General features: G+C 41.0%; 1 long non-coding RNA gene across 6 annotated transcripts in view; it reads right to left on the bottom strand.

The window, feature by feature from the left end:
• The window catches only part of LOC147339927 (uncharacterized), a 550,381-nt gene that overhangs the window by 197,402 nt on the left and 333,183 nt on the right, over positions 1–19,796 (bottom strand). For all 6 annotated transcript variants that reach the window (XR_015158508.1, XR_015158507.1, XR_015158509.1 and 3 more), the window contains one exon: positions 19,029–19,110. This is a non-coding gene — a long non-coding RNA (uncharacterized LOC147339927). The remainder of the gene's footprint in view (positions 1–19,028; positions 19,111–19,796) is intronic.

The following is a 19,796-nucleotide window of genomic DNA, read 5'->3' as shown; positions in this document are numbered from 1 at the left end:
TATTATTTTGAAATGCTAATGAACGGGTTTTCTTCTGTGTAAGTTGGACATCCAAAAGGAACTTGGTGTCAGGCTAAAGAGAACACAAGAGTGTGCAGCCATCATGATCAAAGGGTATCATAGGAAATTTAGCCCCCGACTACAGATCTAAGCAAATGGTCAGAGGTTGAATAACAGGGGGCGGGGGCGGGGCAGGCAAAGTACATTAGAGAGAGGTGGGCAAGGATGGGAGTGTTACACAACAAACCTGAGTCTCCTCCCCTAGGGCAAGTGCAGTCAACTGATTGCAAAAACAGTCACAATACTTCACCCCTCCCTGTACTTACACTTTTTGCAATCTGCTTTTGTAACAACTCCCATTCAGAGGTGGAATTTATTTCCCCAACTCTTAAAACTGGTCTGGCTTTGTGACTGACTTTCTTTTGGTGACTTTTGGTGGCTCGGTGGTAAATCTGTTTGCAATGCAGGAGACTCGGGTGCGACCCCTGGGTCAGGAAGATCCCCTTGAGGAGGAAATGGCAACCCACTCCAGTATTCTTGCCTGGGAAATCCCATGGGCAGAGGAGCCTAGCAGGCTATAGTCCACAGGGTTGCAGAGTTAGACACGACTGAGCTACTAAGACTTGAAATTGGCTCACTGAATGAAGGGCATAGGAGTGAGTGATTCTGAGCCTGAACCTCAAGGAGTTATTCACTCTTCTATGTATTCTTGAGGAACCCTGCCACTACCACCTGAAGAAGTCCAGGCTACCCTGTGGGAGAATGCAAGATCACTCCCAGGAGGGCCCAGTTAGCCCAGCGAAAGTCATCCTAGATCAAACAACTGACAAATGTGTGGGCAAGCCCTAGCCCAGCGGGGCTGCAGAAACCTAAATGAATCCCCAAGACCATGAACAAGTAGCTAATGGCTCGTGAGCAACATGTTTATCATATCAGACACTGAGTTCCAGGGTGGCTTATCTCGTGGCAATAGCTAACTGATACAATCAGGAAAATGTAACAACTCTCTGTAAATTCTCCAAGGCCTTAGAATATCCATAAGCAGAGGTGAAAATAGGAACATGGAAAATATTAGGGTAACTAAGTTTAAATCCTGAGCTAACCACACTTAAATCTGGAAGTAATTAGGTTACTTTTGATTGGAAAAATTAGTAGAAATGGGGGTTTGTGAACTAAGGTTCTGCACAAAAGAAAGTCACATGCACATCTGAGATGCAATTGTAAATTACAAACTGGTGACACCTGCTAAAATAATTTCAGTTATACTAGTCAGGCAACTGCTTCAGAGAAATCAATGTTGTCATTAGTCAGCTATGCCCTTCTGGGACCACAGTACAGGGTAGACCTTAAAGTTTCTGAATCAAAATGTAATTATTTCATGAAATCTGTTACTGTTGCTTCCAAAGCACATTGCTTAATTTAAAAAGTGAGAGTGCTCTTTCTATATATAATGGATAACTTCTGGGAGGACAGTGTGCAATTCACAAGACTATAGCAAAGATCATGCAGCTTCCAACCCCATCAACAAGGCTGTAGATGTCCTCATCCACAACTACCATGTGACCTAGAGTAGGGGTTGGAAAATAGTCCTCTATGTGTTTACTACTGCTTATACAAACAAGATTCTTGAGAGTCCCTTGGACAGCAAGGATATCAAACCAGTTATATCCCAAAGGCAATCAACCCTGAATATTCACTGGAAGGACTGATGCTGAAGCTCCAATACTTTGGCACCTGATGAGAAGAGCTGACTCATTAGAAAAGACCCTGATGCTGGGAAAGATGGAAGGCAGGAGGAGAAGGAGATGACAGAGGATGAGATGGTTGGATGGCATCACTGACTCGTTGGACATGAGTTTGAGCAAGCTCCAGGAGATGGTGGAGGACAGGGAAGCCTGGCATGCTTCAGTTCATGGGGTTCAAAGAGTTGGACACGACTTAGCAACTGAACAATAATAAATACAAACAATACTTAAGAATCTACTATCCTTGACCTAGAATCTTGATAAAAGGGTAAGAACTGGGAATGAAGGGGGTAAATTGGGTTTCCGATAGTATTATTCAATACTACATGTTAGAAGTCAATGAATTAACAAGACTAGAGCCCAATTCAGGATCAATGATTCGAGACAAAACAAATGGAAGGAATAACAGTAGTGAAAATTGGGATGACTTTTCTGAATAATATTGCTTCTTTTTCCTTTGTTTCCTTAGAATAGTCAGGGCCACCGTACTTCACAACTCCACAAGGCAATGCTCACATCCTGGTCTATGCAAACAGCAGGACTGTCAATGTGCCATGTACAGCCCAGACTGTGTGTGGCTGCCATGAATAAGGACTGACCTTGCTGGTGTGTCACTTCAGGAGAATATCTGGGTTGATTAAGGATTTATAAATGAATTATTTGTAGCTTCTATGTGCTGGTACTTTCCTCATGTTATACCACTCGAGTGTGCAACTATTAGCAATTAAAGCTGTTATTTATTAATAACTATATTATAATATATGATAATATCTCTAGCAAGAGAAAGATCCATAGCTACAATAGGGGAAAACACTTATATTCTTGCTGCTCAAAGTGAAGCCAACCTCAGACTGGTAACAGCAGCATCTCTTAGAAACTTGTTAGAAATACAGACCCTCAAGACCAATTCCAGGCCTGCTCTCCACCCAGACCTAGTGATTCGGAATCTGCATTTTTACCAAGATCCTCTGGTGATCTGGACATACATTAAAGCTCAAGAAATACCAATCTATGTAACATCAAGCAGTATCATCTATCATACTAGTCCTTAATTTCCAAGACTGTGCCCTTAGGTGGGTGGTAAAGAAGTCTGCACCTCTCCATTGGGTCATGAAAATTGTTTCAATCTCTAAATTACTTTGAGAATCCTATTACATTATGGAGGCCACCCATAGGAAAAAGGAAATAGAAACAAAATCGGCCTATAAATTCAAGGTGACTCAAGAGTATCCATCCATTACTCATAAAGAGGTCGGATAGATGGCCCCTACCTTTGAATCTCAATGGGATTGTGACTTCCAAATCTGTCTTCCAAAATCAACAAAATGTAGCACCTCTGCCTTGTTCTATAAAATCAACTTCCATGATATATATTGCTTCTAAAAAATGGATATGATCAGCTAGACATTGGCTAATTAAAATTTTCCAAGATGGACTCTGATGGCAAATCACTAATGCTTAAGGAAGAAGAAATGTCAAGAAAAGATCAAGCATATCTAAGTAAATTGACTGGATTTATGACAATTTAATTTACAGAAAATCAGGTTGTAAAATAATTCTTCTAGAAACAAAGGCAAAGTATCTTTCTTAGAAATCATCTCTTCAAAGCCAAAGAGAGATTTAGGAAAAATGTGTCCCTTTCCTTTTTTCAATAAAACATGTTTCTTAGCTCATTTTTATTCAAGAGAGCATGGATGTCAAAATGGACAATTCAGTCAAGTTATATTCTTCCCATCACATAAATCTGCAAGTCTTAACAGCTAATCAAGGTGAACCAAGTACATCTTTATCCTGCATTTTAGGGATAATCCAAGAATTTTTTTTATTGGTTAAATTTATATAAAAGCGATTATGCTATAATTGGCCTTTCATACCAGTGATGTAGGTTATCTCTTCAATTCTTAAAAACATTAAGATCAGAAAAGAAGCATGAACAAATTGTTGACTCATTGTCTTTATGTTATTGGGGGAGGGGAGGGCTTATATTTATAAGGAATCTCTGAGAATTCAGTTCCCAGATCATAGTGTTTCTTAGCCCAGTGGAAAGAAAACAGTTAGGTAACATATGTGGAAACAAAGTAAATATCATAGAAGTACCTTTTTTTTTACGGTGGTACTCAAGGATCTTTCTTTTTTTGCAATGTTACCACAAAAGTCATCTCACTCATAAATTAAGAGTAGTGCTCTAAATCTAAAAACTATGATGGTACACAGGACATAAGGCCCTGAAAATCTACTTAAAACTATTTTTTAAAGTATTAAGTATGTAGATAAAGAGAGGGTTTTTTTAAGTGATCTAAAGATTAAATAATAATATAAAAACCAAAGTAAAAATATCACTATGACATAAAGCAGCATTATAATAGTATTTACACTATGAGTATCGCTTCCATTGTGTCCAACTCTTTGCGATCCTATGGACTGTAGCCTACCAGGCTCCTCTGTCCAAGGGGATACTCCAGGCAACAATAGTGGAGTGGGTTGCCATTTCCTCCTCCAGGGGAATCTTTTCAACTAGGGATCAAACCCATGTCTTTTATGTCTCCTGCACTGGCAGGCAGGTTCTTTACTACTAGTGCCATCAGGGAAGCCCTTAGCACACACACACATACTATGAATGCATCTGTATCTGTATTTTGGTTAAGCATTCAGTTCAGAAGAGTCTGTGTAATTAATCATGTCTGTGTTTATACATTCAACACTAAAATAGTAAAATCCCATACTGAAGACTACCAATAGAGGCCCTTTAACCTTTAGTATGTGGAGAATTGAAGTACTTACAGTAAAGTAATGAAAATGGCTAAAGATTTATGATAGGATTGAGGTATAACAGTTGAATGATTTAACATTATTTAAAATCAAAGAAAAGCAGGAGGTGTTTTAATCATGATCTCCAAAATATGAAGGCTTATTGCAAAAGGAGTGAGTCTCCATCTCTGGTATTGACAGAATAAAAGGAAATGATGAAAGATAAGTTAACCTCCTATTTCCTGGCAGAATGCTGTAATACATTCTGTCACAAGCTTAGAAAACACGGCTTTCAGATCGTATAATGGAAATTTTTTTTAGTTACATAAAAACAAAAATTACTATCAAAGAAGAGAGGCAAGCTCCCCGACAGAGCCCCTTCCAGTCCTTCCTTACCTTGTAGTTTCATTTTTTGCCACTAAGAGGAGATAACAGTGATATCCTTCCCTCTTCAATCCTAGTATCATGCACACAAAATATCTTAGCAAACTACCCTCGTCCTCACCATAACCACCAATCCATTTTTCACCCAGTAAAATCTATTAAAGCATGGAAGAAAAAAGGAGACAAACAAGTCATTAGGGAAAAGACTAAAATATCTGTCTACAATACATAAAAGTTGAACACTGGACAAGTGATGAAAACATGGAATGGTACTGCAGTTAGATCAAACTGAATTTACATTCCAATCAGACAGTTACTAAATGAAAGACCTGTGCTCAACGTTACCTTTCTTCATTCAATCAACAAATATTTAGTGAGCACCTAAAATAGTATTTAGCATTGTTCAGGCCCTGTGGAAATACCACTGAGCAAAATATAATAACTCCTGTCCTTGTGGAGCTTATATTCCACTGAAGAAAAATTGTTTAGAGTCTTGTATTCCATTGCAGGAACCTTAAGTTTTATCCTGAGAATGCTTTTCACAGAAGAGTGATATGATTTAACAAATATTTTTCAGAAGATTACTCTAGGTTCTATGTGAACACTGCACAGAGACATGAGTGAAAGTGGCCAGGTTACATAAAAGACTAATGCAGTAATCCAGGCAAGAGGTGGTGCTTTGGACAAGGGTGGTGGCAGTGGGTGTGGTGAGAAGCATCTGATTCTATAAGTAATATAAACATACATTCAATAGGATTTCTTGATAAATTGGATTTGAGGTCTGAGAGAAAAGTCAAACACAGTCCCAAGGTTTTGTAGCTGAGTAACTGGACAGACAGAACTGCCTTTAACTCAGGTGGGAAGACTATGGGTTAAAAAGGTTGTAGGGGATGAGGGTGGGTAGAGATAAGGCACTCAGTTTTGAATGAATGTTTGTGATGTCTGTAAGAACACAAGGTGGAGATGTCAAGCAAGCAATGAAATGATCATGTCTCTGAACTTCTGACTTATCACTAAAATTAGGTAATAATTATGTGAGAACCAGAGTAGCATACGGAATGAACCTTGCCCATAGCAGGGAACAGAGTGAATGGTATCGACCATTACTACCCACCAAATATACACTAATGTTGGAAGGGGTGACTAAGATGAAAAAGGCAAGGGGCAGTTCACTGTAGTCATAATCATGGTACAAACCAAACCACCATCATCTTGTGGCATAGCACAAGAAACATTTATATGGCTGACTGTCAGTTGGTCTAGGCTGGGCTCACCCATGTCTGCTGCCAGCTGGAAATTCAATTGATTTAGGCTGGTGTCCACAGGGAATGTCCTTTTCATCATGGGGACTGGAATGCAAAAGTAGGAAGTCAAGAGATACCTGGAGTAACAGGAAAGTTTAGCCTTGGAGTACAAAATGAAGCAGGGCAAAGGCTAACAGTTTTCCCAAGAGAACACAATGGTCATAGCAAATACCCTCTTCCAACAACACAAGAGAAGACTCTACACCAGACATCACCAGATGATCAATATCAAAATACGAGTAATATATTCTTTGCAGCCAAAGATGGAGAAGCTCTATACAGTCAGCAAAAACAAGACCAAGAGCTGACTGTGGCTCAGATCATGAACGCTTTATTGCAAAATTCAGACTTAAAGAAAGTAGGGAAAACCACTAGACCATTCAGGTATGACCTAAATCAAATCCCTTATGATTATACAGTGTAAATTAGAAATAGATTCAAGGGATTAGATCTGATAGAGTGCCTGAAGAACTATGGCAGGAGCTTTGTAACACTGTACAGGAGGCAGTGATAAAAACCATCCCCAAGAAAAAGAAATACAAAATGGCAAAATGGTTGTCTGAGGAGGCCTTACAAATAACTGAGGAAAGAAGGGAAGCAAAAGGCAAAGAAAAAAGAAAAGATATACCCGTTTGAATGCAGAGTTCAAAAGAATAGCAAGGAGAGATAAAAAAGCTTTCCCAAATGAACAATGAGAAGAAATAGAGGAAAACAACAGAATGGGAAAGACTAGAGATCTCTTCAAGAAAATTAGAGATACCAAGGGAACATTTCATGCAAAGATGGGCTCAATAAAGGACAGAAATGAACCTTTCAGAAATGAACCTAACAGAATCAGAAGCTATTAAGAAGAGGTGCAAAGAATACACAGAAGAATTATACCAAAAAAATCTTAATGACCTGGATAACCATGATGGAGTGACCACTCACCTAGACCCAGGTAACATGGAGTACAAAGTCAAGTGGGCCTTGGGAAGCATCATGAACAAAGCTAGTGGAGGTGATGAAATTCCAGTTGAGGTATTGAAAACCCTAAAAGATGATGCTGTGAAAGTGCTGCACTTAATATGCCAGCAAATTTGGAAAACTCAGCAGTGGCCACAGGACTGGAAAAAGTCAGTTTTCATTCCAATCCCTAAGTAATGCAATGCCAAAGAATGTTAAAACTACTGCACAATTGCACTCATTTCACATGCTAGCAAGGTCATCAAAATCCTCCAAGCTAAGTTTCAACAGTACATGAACCAAGAAATTCCATATGTTCAAGGTGGATTTAGAAAAGGCAAAGGAACCAAATTGCCAACATCCCTTGGATCTTAGAAAAAGCAAGAGAATTCCTGAAAGACATCTACTTCTGCTTTACTAACTACACTAAAGCCTCTGACTGCGTGGATCACAACGAATTGTGAAAAATTCTTAAAGAGATAGGAATACCAGACCATCTTACCTGCCTCCTGAGAAATCTGTATGGAAGCACAAGCTGGAATCAAGACTGCCAGGAGAAATATCAATAACCTCAGATATGCAGATGACACCACCCTTATGGCAGAAAGTGAAGAGGAACTTAAGAGCCTTTTGATGAAAATGAAAGACAAGAGAGAAAAAGCTCACTTAAAACTTAACATTCAAGAAATGAAGATCATGGCATCCAGTCTCATCACTTCATGGCAAATGGATGGAGAAACAATGGAAACAGTGACAGACTTTATTTTCTTAGGCTCCAAAACTACTGGGGATGGTGACTGCAGCCATGAAATTAAAAGACGCTTGCTCCTTGGAAGAAAAGCTATGACCAACCTAGACAGCGTCTTAAGAAAGCAGAAACATTACTTTGCTGACAAAGTTCCGTCTAATCAAAGCTATGGTTTTTCCAGTAGTCATGTATGGATGTGAGAGTTGGACCATAACGAAGGCTGAGCACTGAAGAACTGATGCTTTTGAATTGTGGTGCTGGAGAAGACTCTTAAGAGTCCCTTGAACTGCAAGGAGATCAAACCTGTCAATCCTAAAGGAAATCAACCCTGAATATTCAATAGAAGGGCTGATGCTGAAGCTTAAGCTCCAATACTTTGGCCACCTGATGAGAAGAGCTGACTCATTGGAAAAGCCCCTGATGCTGGGAAAGATAGAAGGCATGAGGAGAAGGGGACAACAGAGGACAAGATGGTTGGATGACATCATTTGACTCAATGGACATGAGTTTCAGCAAACTCTGAAAGATAGTGAAGGAGGGAAGCCTGGCATGCTGCAGTCCATGGGGTCACAAAAGTCAGACATGACTGAGCAATTGAACAACCACAGGGAATAGCTTTACTCTGTGTGGCTCTCATTCTCCTCCTAGGCCTAGCATGTGTATCTCTTCCATAAAGAGAAGAGATGAGAATAACAAAAATACTGAATAGTTAAGAATAGTAACTTCACTGTAACTTACCAATTGATTTCTTATCAACTAAAACTAATTCCAGTGTGAAGTGGCCTTAGCAATCCACCTCTAAAGCCCACTCATCTTTTTGAGAACTCCCACACTCTATTGCCTCCTAGTGACAAGGATTCACCCTGGAGACACATGCTCAAGGGCCATCTTGCTCAAAAACTGACTTAAATTGCATGTGATATAATAGGTAGTTTATCACAGATCTTCAGAACTTTTCCTTATTACTCACAATCACTCTTACCCTTAGCTTGAGATCTTAAAAAATTTGGGCTGATGATATATATGAGAAAGCAGGGGGAGGACATTAAGAATTGGGTGATGTTTCTTCAATTACATTTTTATGAGCTGATGTTTTCACTGATGGAATAAATGTACCAACGAGTACAAGTTAATACTAGGGTATGAAATGTAAATGCAGTTATCTGAGATACAAAAGATTTTGTTATCTCTGTTTAGTCCCACTCATATTATGTATACATACTTATAGCATATAGATTTAAATATAGTTTATGAGGATGGAATTATGGTTTAATTATTAATTAAGCAATATGTGGCAAGGCAACCGTTCTGACATTTATGAGAAAATTAAATTTCCAACATAGAAAGCATAAGACACAGTCGGGTGCGTCCAATCCCCAAGGATGTGATTATCTAATGATAAACCATGTTTCCTGCAGCTGCGTGATTGCCGTGACCAGAAAAAAAAAAAAGTTTATTATAAGACTCTGTTCTTTTTGTATAATGAATAGATGAAGTTGGTTGCACAGAATATCAAACAGATGTTTCAACCAAATTGTGTGTCTTCAGTGGATGAATTCCCGCTATTTAAACTGGACAACTTCTGAAAGCAGATAGTCTATATGAGGAAAATGTAAATACTTCTTGAGCAAACTGTGCATCACTACAAAATAACAAACCGCTAGTAAAGGTACAGATGCAGGCAGTTTGGAGCTTTCCAGCTTCATTTGGTATGTACATATACACAAAAGCCTGTGGCAATAATACTGACTCAGGATGATCTGGGACAAGCTTTCCATTCGTGGCACTAGTTCTTCTGTGGCTCCATCATCTGTGGAAGGGATTGAGAGGACTGGCAAAGAGAAAGCACATGGTTTTCTTTTCTTTACCTAGTTTAGAAAAAAAATCTAACCTTTGAAAAATATATATATAGAAACATGACCTCTTCATCTTATTAGTTCTCTATGTTAGACAATCTATAAGGCACATATATATGTACATCATTTAATCTTAATGATAATCTCAAAGAAGCATTGTTACAATGACTACTGAAGTCTAGACATGTAAACATGTTACCCACGATCACACACCTCGAGAGAATACAAACACGTGGATCTAAAACTAAGGTTTGGGAGACTTCAAAAGCCACGCTTCTCTTCGGTATGTCATGGTGCTGGGTATTTTCCAGTTACCTTATCCAGATCTACTTTCCATCCTTCATTCTAATTTTGGTCCTTGGAGCCTGATCTGTGGGGACCACATCAACATGCTCCATTTACTTCCACATTTTATTGTGTTCAGCTGAAGGGATCCCCTGCAGATCTGACCACTACTGTCTAGGAGCTGCCTCTCTCATTCTTTCATCCATTCATTCATTTATTCTCCCATTTATCCTCCCTTCTTCTGTCTGTCTCTGTCTCTCTACCCCTCACTCCACACCCCCCCCCCCAGTTTCTAGGTTCCAGTGACAGCTCCCACCCCGTTCTCATTCAGGCCACAGTGGTGTCACCTCCTGATATAGCTTGCCCAGATTCACTGCACTTTCTCTCCTGATTTCTATTCCCACATATAAAGTTCTCTCATTACGTTATCTTCAAATTATTTAATCTCCAAGTGTTGCATCTGGTTCTGGCTGACACTCCAATATAACCCCCCCTTTTTTTTTCAATTTGTTAAGTAATAATCTATAAAAATGAATAACTAATGAGAACATACTGTATAGCTCAGGGCTCTGTGGTGATCAGAGCGGGAAGTAAATAAAAAAAGGGGGGGGATATATGTACATATAGCTGATATTCTTTGATATACAGTAGAAACTAGCACAACATTCTGAAGCAACTATACCTCAATAAAAATTAATTAGAAAAATAAAAGCGTATTGGGCTGAGCAGGAACGAGAAGAATGATCAGCAGGTTTGCAGATGGCCTGGTGTCCTGGGAAGACAAAGGGCTTTTGAAGACTGAACCACCTTCACAGCCCAGCTCCATCTTTTATACCTGAGACATGTTTATTGTTAATTAATGGGGCCATTTTAAACAGTGAATTCACCAATTATAAACAAAAGAATAAATTAGAAAAATAAAAATGTAAAACTAAAAAGATAAATAAATATTAGTTTGATTTTATTCTTTTAACAAAGTACAATTACTGTGTTCCAGACACTGCTAGGTTCTGGGGACACTAAGATCTAAAATACAGCCCTGCTTTCAAGAAGTTCACAATCTAGGATACCAGTACTTTTGCTATTTTAGAGGAATTGACAAAGAAAAGGTATTTACTCTACACACAGTTACAGAAAGCTTCCCAACAGGCAATGTCTGAGCAGGACCTGAAAAGGATGACTGGGAGTTTCTGGGAGTGCATATCCGGATGTAAGAGGGCCCAGGGTGCCAAAGGAATGAAGACTTGAGAAAGCCAAGGATAGGAAGAGCACTCAAGCAAGGTAGACCTTCCAACACACCTGGAGCCTAGAGTGCAAATAGTTTGGGAAGAGGTAGTCTTCAAGAGATGCCCTTGTGGTTTCTAATGTTGAAGGCCTTTCTAGAGTTTGTCCTTAGCAGTTTTCATTTAATCTTGAAAGACTATAAGTAGATACATTTACAACCTTTCATTTTAGGAAAGTAATTCTGAAGACAGAAAAGATTATGGATTAGAAGGAGCAAGTTACAAAGATTCTTTCAGAGGAGATTGTAACTGTTGGAGGCTATAGTTATTTTGGCTTGAAATGATCATGGAAAGTGGAAAGGATGAGTAGACGAAAAGTTTTCTCTTGCTGGGTTGTCCTGTATGTAAAATCTATATATCATGGGGCTGGAGGGGGAATCAAAGATGCCTCCCATGTTTCTGGCTGGGTCACCAGGTAGAAATTACCTAAATATCAGGGTTTCTCAATCACAGTACTACTGACATTTGGTGCCAGAAAGTTCTGTTATGGGTGTGGGGGCACTGTCCTGTGCATCATGGGAAGTTTAGTAAAGGAGCACCCCTGGCCTCTACCCACTAGGTAACCAGTAGCACCCCCCTCTACCCTGGGTGTGACAACCAAAAATATCTCCAGACATTGTCAAATGTCCCCTGGCAGGCAAAATCACTCCTGATTAAGAACCATTGTCTAATGTGGTAGCATAAGGCTAACTGACTTGTGTAGCAAAACAACGAGTGCTTGCTTTGATCAAAGCATGTGGGAAGATTGTATGACAGATGAGCTGTCAGTAAAAATGAAGGGGACCTAAGGGGATCCTAGCTGTAGATTACCACTTGGAAGACATCACCACTCAGTGACCGAATCCCTTAGAGAAATTCAAGTTTCCTTGGCAGGACATGGCTAGTCCTTTAACATATCTCAATCATGAAATTTATGAAGGCCATCAAAAGTTTTATGAAAATAAATCAATCATGTTGTTGCGGTTTCATCACTCAGTCACGTCTGACTCCTTGTGACTGCATGAACTGTGGCCTGCCAGGCTTCTCTGTCCATGGAATTCTCCAGGCAAGAATACTAGAGTGGGTTGTCATTTCTTCCTCCAGGGGATCTTCCCAAACCAGGGATCGAACTCATGTCTCCTGCACTGGCAGGAGGATACTTTACCACTGAGCCACCAGGGAAGCCCTAAAGCAATCATATACACTAGAAATAAAGACTTAAAAAAATACTTCTCAAGATCTGTAATCTTTGATAAACAGATTTAAGTCTACATACTTAATCAGCTTTTGGCTTATCTGTGGAGAAAGTAACTTCTCAAACCCTGAAAACTGTATAGACACTGTCTAATTTAATCTTCCCCTCAAACCCTGGGGATACCATTATTATTTTCTTTCACCAATGAGGAAGGAAAGGTTTACAGAGTTAATGAACTTGCCCCAGGAGACAGAGTTGGTACACACCATAGACACCAGGACACCAGTCTCTCTCTTCACCATGCAACACATTCTCAGTCTCATATACAGAGAGATATATGGCAAATAAAAACGTAAAAAGCAAAGCGTTTGACTTAGTAAAACAAAATGACAAAACACAAACCGTCAAGCTTATCAGATATTTTATGCATGAGTATACTCAGTACTCAAAATACAAATTGTGCATCAAAAAGATGCTTGAATTCTTGCTCTGTTTCAGCTCTTATTTTAATCTGACCTGTACTTCATTTAGTTCTTTACCCAGTTGTCTTTCCTATTGGACTGTAAACTCCTTGAGAGCAGAGGCAGTGTCTTTGTAACTCTTACAACACAAAGTTGCCTTGACTGATGCACGGTAAGTGCCCCACAAATCATTTCCTGATTTCTTCATTAAAATAAAGGAATGGATTTGATTCTCACTGCCTGTGGGTGAGCTCATTTCTGCAGATGGTGGTAATACCCCCATTGTACTCAACTGTGATTCTGCTTGTTTCTCTTAAACAGCAAATGTTCTACTCTTACAGGCAGGGACAGTTTCCTAAATTTTAATTATTTGACCTGCTAAAATATTCCCTATAGACCTATAGAAAGGACAATTATTCCTTTTCTTTTCTGTTTTTGGCTTTGCCTTTTTTTTTTTTTTTTTTTTGAGCCGAGCTCTTTGTTGGGTAAACTCCTTTGGAAAGAAAAGAGTTGGGTAGATATTTTGCTTCTCCCCACCCCCAATTTACATGTGCAGATAACCGAATTGCAAGAGGTGGGGTATGCAGGCTTTAGGGCGAACAAAAGTGGGTTCATATACCACGTGTATACTTATCACTTAAAAGCTGTGTAATCTTGGGCCAGTTATTTAGCCATGCTAAGTCTCAGGGTACTTTTCCCTCATATTAGCAACCTTCCTAGGGCTTCCCTGGTGGCTCAGCTGGTAAAGAATCCACCTGCAATGCAGGAGACCTGGGTTCAATCCCTGGGTTGGGAAAATCCCCTGGAGAAGGGAAAGGCTACCCACTCCAGTATTCTGGCCAGGAGAATTCAGTCCATGGGGTCCATATACAGTCTATGGGGTCGCGAAGAGTCAGACATGACTGAGTGACTTTCACTTCACTTCACTTAGGTTGCTATGAACATCAAATGAAATCATGTATCCAGAGCATGTCCCCTAGCCTGGCACTCTCTCACATAAAGTCCACAGTTCTGGGGACACAGTGATGAACCAGGTGGAATACAGCTTCTGCCTTCACAGAGCTGGTAGGTATCATAGCAGAGGAGGGGAAGACAGCTACTAGACACTTCTTGAACAAAAATAATGACTGACTGAGGGCAAAAAAGGAAATAAAGAAGCTCCTGAGACAGGGAATCACAGGAGAAGTGTGTATTTTATCCTGAGGAAGATCAGAAGCCATGGAAGCTACCAAAGCAGAGGTTCATTGGGACTTCCTTGGAGGTCCAGTGGCTGAGACTCCAAGCTCCCAATGCAGGAGGCCTGAGTTGGTCCCTGGTTGGGGAACCAAATCCTGCATGCTGCAACTAAGACCCAGCACAGCCAAATAAACAAAAATATTAAAAAATAAAATAAAACAGAGACTCATTCATCTCTGATTTACATGGTTAAAAGTTCTCTGTGCCTACTGCATGGGTCATGAATTGGTGGAAAGGACAGAGGCAGGGAAGGAAAAATAAAAATACTGTAATAGTCCTGATGATATGTGATCATTGCTTTGTGAAGGCTTGTGGCAGAAAGAACACCAATGAATGGATGAGACTAATACTTATTTTGGACATGGAACCCATAGGATGGAGAGAGAAATAAAAGAAGACTCCTAGATTCCTGGCCTGAACAATCAGGGAGGTGGAGATGACCACTCCTGTGAAGAGTAATGAGCAGACAAACACATGCTAATACCCTGCACGTGCTGACCCTGACCTGCTAGCCATACATCTCAGTCATAGAAACGGAAGTGGAAAATTTGAGGAGAGGTCTGTGCTACAGATACGTACTTGGAAGTGATGACTGGAGAAATGGTTATAATGGGAGGCCTAGTGCCTCTCCTCATATTCCCGTATTTTCCTTTCTGCTCCATTCCCCTGGAGAGAACGATACTGGGAAAGTAACTTGGGCTCATGCCCAGTTTCCCTCCCTCACTTCTTTACAAAGGAGGTGAGATGAGTTTCTCGCTTAACGAAATTAGGATACAAAGATGGGCATGCAGAGCTGGAAGCCTTGCAAGGCTCCCTTTATGGGGACAGGATTCTGTGAAGAGCTTGCATGTTCTGCACGCCACTTGGGTGGCCCAGGTGGACTATAAGGAGGAGGTGGGTAGGCTCTTCTACTGTGTTGGTCTGCAGGGCTCAGCGCAGACTGGCTAAGTGTTTTACTGGCCTGCAAACGTATTCTCTGCCACACACCTCAGTGTTCAAGTAACAGGAGTCTGATTTTAGATTAGAACAAACCACATTATCTGTTATTATTTATTCCCCTAAAACAGCCACATTACTCTAAAGGCCACAAGAAGAGAATAAATCAGAGCACTGAGGAAGACGAGTGGCAGAGCTCAGGCAACAGGTAGAAGTCAGAAAAAAGAGGAAAAACAGATGAAAGAGAACAAGAACCCAGGGGGTTGAAAGGAATTATTCAAGCAGCTGAGACATCAAGGAAGATGATTCAAAGTTGTCCATCAGGCTAACAGGAAATACGAGGGAAATCTCTTCATATTATAGATATATCTTTGGAATGCCCCAAAGAGATCATACTAAATAATGAACTCTTAGAAGGAATCCCTTTACTGTTATGAAGAAATCAAGGATCTAAATGGAACAATTCATACTATAAAACTTCTAGAAGAAAACACAGAAGAAAAATGCACCACCACATTTTCTTTGGCTTGAAAGTCATTACACATTGAGCTACAGCACTTTTATTCATCAATGAGAGAGAATGATTAAACTGCTAACATGCCTGGAAGAGATCATGGCTGATGACATTCCCACGAAGTTATAATAAATTAGTAATGTATCATCTCTGCAGTAAGTTATAACAAATATTTCTGGGAGGAGAGAAGGCAAGCAGGGCAGTGGGTTGGCTGATCTGACTAAGAAAGCCTGAAGGTTATGACAGGACTATATATTTTCTGTAAACAAGAAATATACAAGCACTGACTTTTATGACTTTCTAAGGCACTAGAGCACTGAGTTCCACTTAGTTTGTTCTTCCTGGAGCATCCCCAATTGGCAGGGATATGTCTCCTCTGGATGGAATTGATTATGAGATGGCTGAGCTGAAATAGTTTCTAGTACAAGACTCAAAAGCTAGAGGACAAATGGCAATCAAACTTAGTCATCTTATAGTTAGGAAAAAACTGAATATGAAATTGTTTAAGTTAAGGGAAATAATTTGTGCTATTATTAATTGTCGCCATAGTGTCAAGCAGACACACATGGGGCCTTAACCAACTTAACAACAGTTTTCTCTTTTTCAGAAACAATGATGTAGCCACTAAATTTTATGCCTGAAAGACTACACTGTAGATAGAAGGACATTATTTGATCCCTAGTCTCCTTTATGGGCAGAGATGGTTCTTCAGATATTTTAAATTCCCTTAAGACTTTGGGTCCCCATGGGAGTGGGGACTGTTGCAAATTCTTTGTTGGGAAATCTGATCATCAGTGAAGGAAGTTCAGAAATCAAAAGTGAACACAGATCATCAGAACTCCAATAAATGTGGAAATTGGTCTCACCATGCATGAACAACGTCTTAGCTTGTTTCTTTTTCTTTGGCCATGCCACGTGGTTGTGGGATCTTAGTTCCCCAACCAGGCATTGAACTCAGGCCCTTGGCAGTTAAAGGGCTGAGTCCCTAACCACTGGACAGCCATGGAATTACGAGCAAATTCTTTATCTGTGATGCTCAACACGGTGACGACTAGCCACATGTGGTCCAATAATATGAAATGTGCTAGTGCAAATGAAAAACTGAATTCTGACATTTAATTAATTTTTATTTATTAAAGTTTAAATTTAAATAACACCTGTATTAGTGGCTACTATATTCAACTGCTCAATTTTGGATTATTCAGTTCAATGATCTGGGTTTCTTTGAATGTTAAGGATATGATATTTTCTTTTACCAGTCAGCTGACTTTAAATAGAATGAATCTCAGTTTCCTGCTCAGACAGAGAAGGACCTGGGCTTAAGCCTCCATTACAGGTGGGACCAAGACATAGAGCAGAGAGAGCACAGAGCCCCGTGGCATGAAACTGTAATTTCTTCTTCTCTGTGACCCTGATCTGTAATAAATCAGCTAACTTCCCTTTTTAAATGTCTGTCTTTGGTTCCCTCTCCTCTGTCATAGGTTTCTGATATCTGCTGCCAATAGCACTCCCTGGGAGGTGGACCTAAGCTGGCATGGAGATAATATTGATAGACATTAAAGTATTTTCCTCTCAGGTAATCCAAGTCCTGAGAGTCCCTTGGACAGCAAGGAGATCAAATCAGTCAATCCTAAAGGAAAGCAGTCCTGAATATTCATTGGAAGGACTGATGCTGAAACTCCAATACTTTGGCCACATGATGTGAAGAACTGATTCATTAGAAAAGACCCTGGTGCTGGGAAAGATTGAAGGCAGAAGGAGAAAGGGACGACAGAGGATGAGATGGTTGGATGGCATCACCAACTCAATGGACATGAGTTTGAGCAAGCTCCAGGAGTTGGTGATGAACAGGGAAGCTGGCATGCTGCAGTCCATGGGGTCACAAACAGTCGAACATAACTGAGTGACTGAACTGAACTGAAAGATTAAGGTAAAATGACACCATTAGGGCGGGCCCTAATCCAGTCTGACAGGTGTTCTTATAGGAAGAGGAAATTTGGACACACAGCAACAAGATCATGTGTGGACATAGAGAAAAAAAAATCCACCCTGCCAGCAACTTGACCTTGGACTCCAAAGTCATGAGAAAATAAATTTTTGTGATTTAGGCCACTCATTCTGTGGAATTTTGTTACAGCAGCCTCAGCAAACCCATCAACCACCTCGCAGGCCTTGATGGATTGTGAAGCAGAAGAAAAAGACTGGGCAACAAACATCTCTCACATACACCCACCCCAGCCTCTCCTCCCAACTCAAGCTAAATTTGAGGCAATGGAGAGAAAGACAGGTTTTCAAAACATGAGGAGTTTCAGCTATCTACTCCAGATACAGGATGGGGTATGTGGCAGGCTGTAAACCATTAGGAGAGCCTCAGTGATGGCCTGGGCTCCACACCCTCGATGATGCAGGGTGGAAATAGAAAGAAACTGCAGTGCAGCTGTACTGTCTCTCCATAACCTCTCTGCATAAACCAGAGGTCTCAGCAGACATAATTCACAGTACACTCCTGCCCTAAAGCAGTGAACCTGACAACCAGCATCCTAGCCCTATGGGGATCATCTCTATCCAACAGGGAGAATGTCATGACTTGGAGTCCTTGCAGGGTGTCTCTTGTCCCTGATGCTCTAGGATGACTCGGAGTTAAGGATGAACAAGACAGAAAACAGACTGGTTCAACATTTCCAAACCAGTATCCCAACTCAAGCTATTAACAGGAAGTATCTATCAGGAGAGTTCCAGGGAATTTAGAGTAGGCAAACAACAAAGGCTAATTAAAACTTTAAGCTTCCCTTGTTCATACTGAATGCACAGATATTGTTCAAAATGTCAAAGGCATTAACCAGTTCATTAAAGGAAGACACTTGTGATTGGAACCTGGGTAGGAAAAGTTCTTCAGAGGTCAGAAATAAGCCCCAGTAAACATAAATCCAGACACACAAAAAAAGGAACACCACGGCCTACTGCATGAATCAGGCGAAGTCACCCTCTACAGCATCGAAGAAACCCTGTTCCCTAACGAAAAGATGACTGAGAGCCGTCACCTGACTGCTAGAGGGAGGCAATGAGCCATTTAACCTACGCTTTCTGACCCCACAGGCCCTTCCCCTGCAGTCGATTCTCCTATACTCAGCAGCTCAAAACACACGCCCTATTTCCCTTCTGGGTCTGACTCCTTACCCCTATTCTGCAACACAAATACACTGTTTTCAGGTCAGAGCTGGGTTTTGCGTGTGCATGCACTGCCGCTGCTGACTTTCACCCTGGTCTTGAGCCTCATCCAGGCCCTAAGAACCTGCTGGGCTGCAGGTTGCAGGCCTGCAACGCCTGCACTTGCCCAGTTTCGAAACCAAAGAAAGAGTCTGGAGTCAGCAACAGAGACATTGGTGGCTTAATGGATGAGGGAGCCTACCTGTCTGAAGCAAGGTCCTGGAGGACACCCCAGAGCTTGCAGCAGACGGCGGGCAGGACAGGACGGCAGGCAGTCTTCGCTCCTGGAAGTGAGGAAGGAGAGGTCAGCAGTTAGAGGGGAATTGACCTCAGGTAGGCTCACTAGTAGGAGAAGGCAATGGCACCCCACTCCAGTACTCTTGCCTGGAAAATCCCATGGATGGAGGAGCCTGGTGGGCTGCAGTCCCTGGGGTTGCTAAGAGTCAGACACGACTGAGCGACTTCACTTTCACTTATCATTTTCATGCACTGGAGAAGGAAATGGCAACCCACTCCAGTGATCTTGCCTGGAGAATCCCAGGGATAGGGGATCCTGGTGGGCTGCTGTCTATGGGGTCGCACAGAGTCGGACACGACTGAAGCGACTTAGCAGCAGCAGCAGGCTCACTAGTTACCAGGGAAACCAGTAGAGGGCACGCCCCTCACCGTCCCTTTGATGAGAACAATCACCAGCTGGGACCTGGGGCAAGTACCTTCCTAGAAGGTCAGCCCTTTGCAGGGTGAAGCAGGCTCTGGTGGGCCAGGGGGTGTACACAGAGCAAGACAACAGCCATTTGAGTGGCCTGACTATGCAGAACCTCATTAAATATCAGGTAGTCCTCAGGGCCATGCCCCACTTTTAGAAACATCTTCATTTTTGCATTCTCAAAATGTCTCATTTTAGCTGACTGTTGACAAATGTGGTGGCTGAAAGTATCTAATATCTTCCATGCTGTTATTTTATTCAAAC

The sequence above is a fragment of the Bos grunniens genome, chromosome X, assembly GCF_055505025.1.
Source record: "Bos grunniens cultivar Pamir isolate PY7600 chromosome X, Bosgru_T2T1.0, whole genome shotgun sequence".
NCBI lineage: Eukaryota > Metazoa > Chordata > Mammalia > Artiodactyla > Bovidae > Bos > Bos grunniens.
The sequence above is the reverse complement of the archived record's forward strand: the minus strand, read 5'-3'. Positions and strand labels throughout refer to the sequence as shown.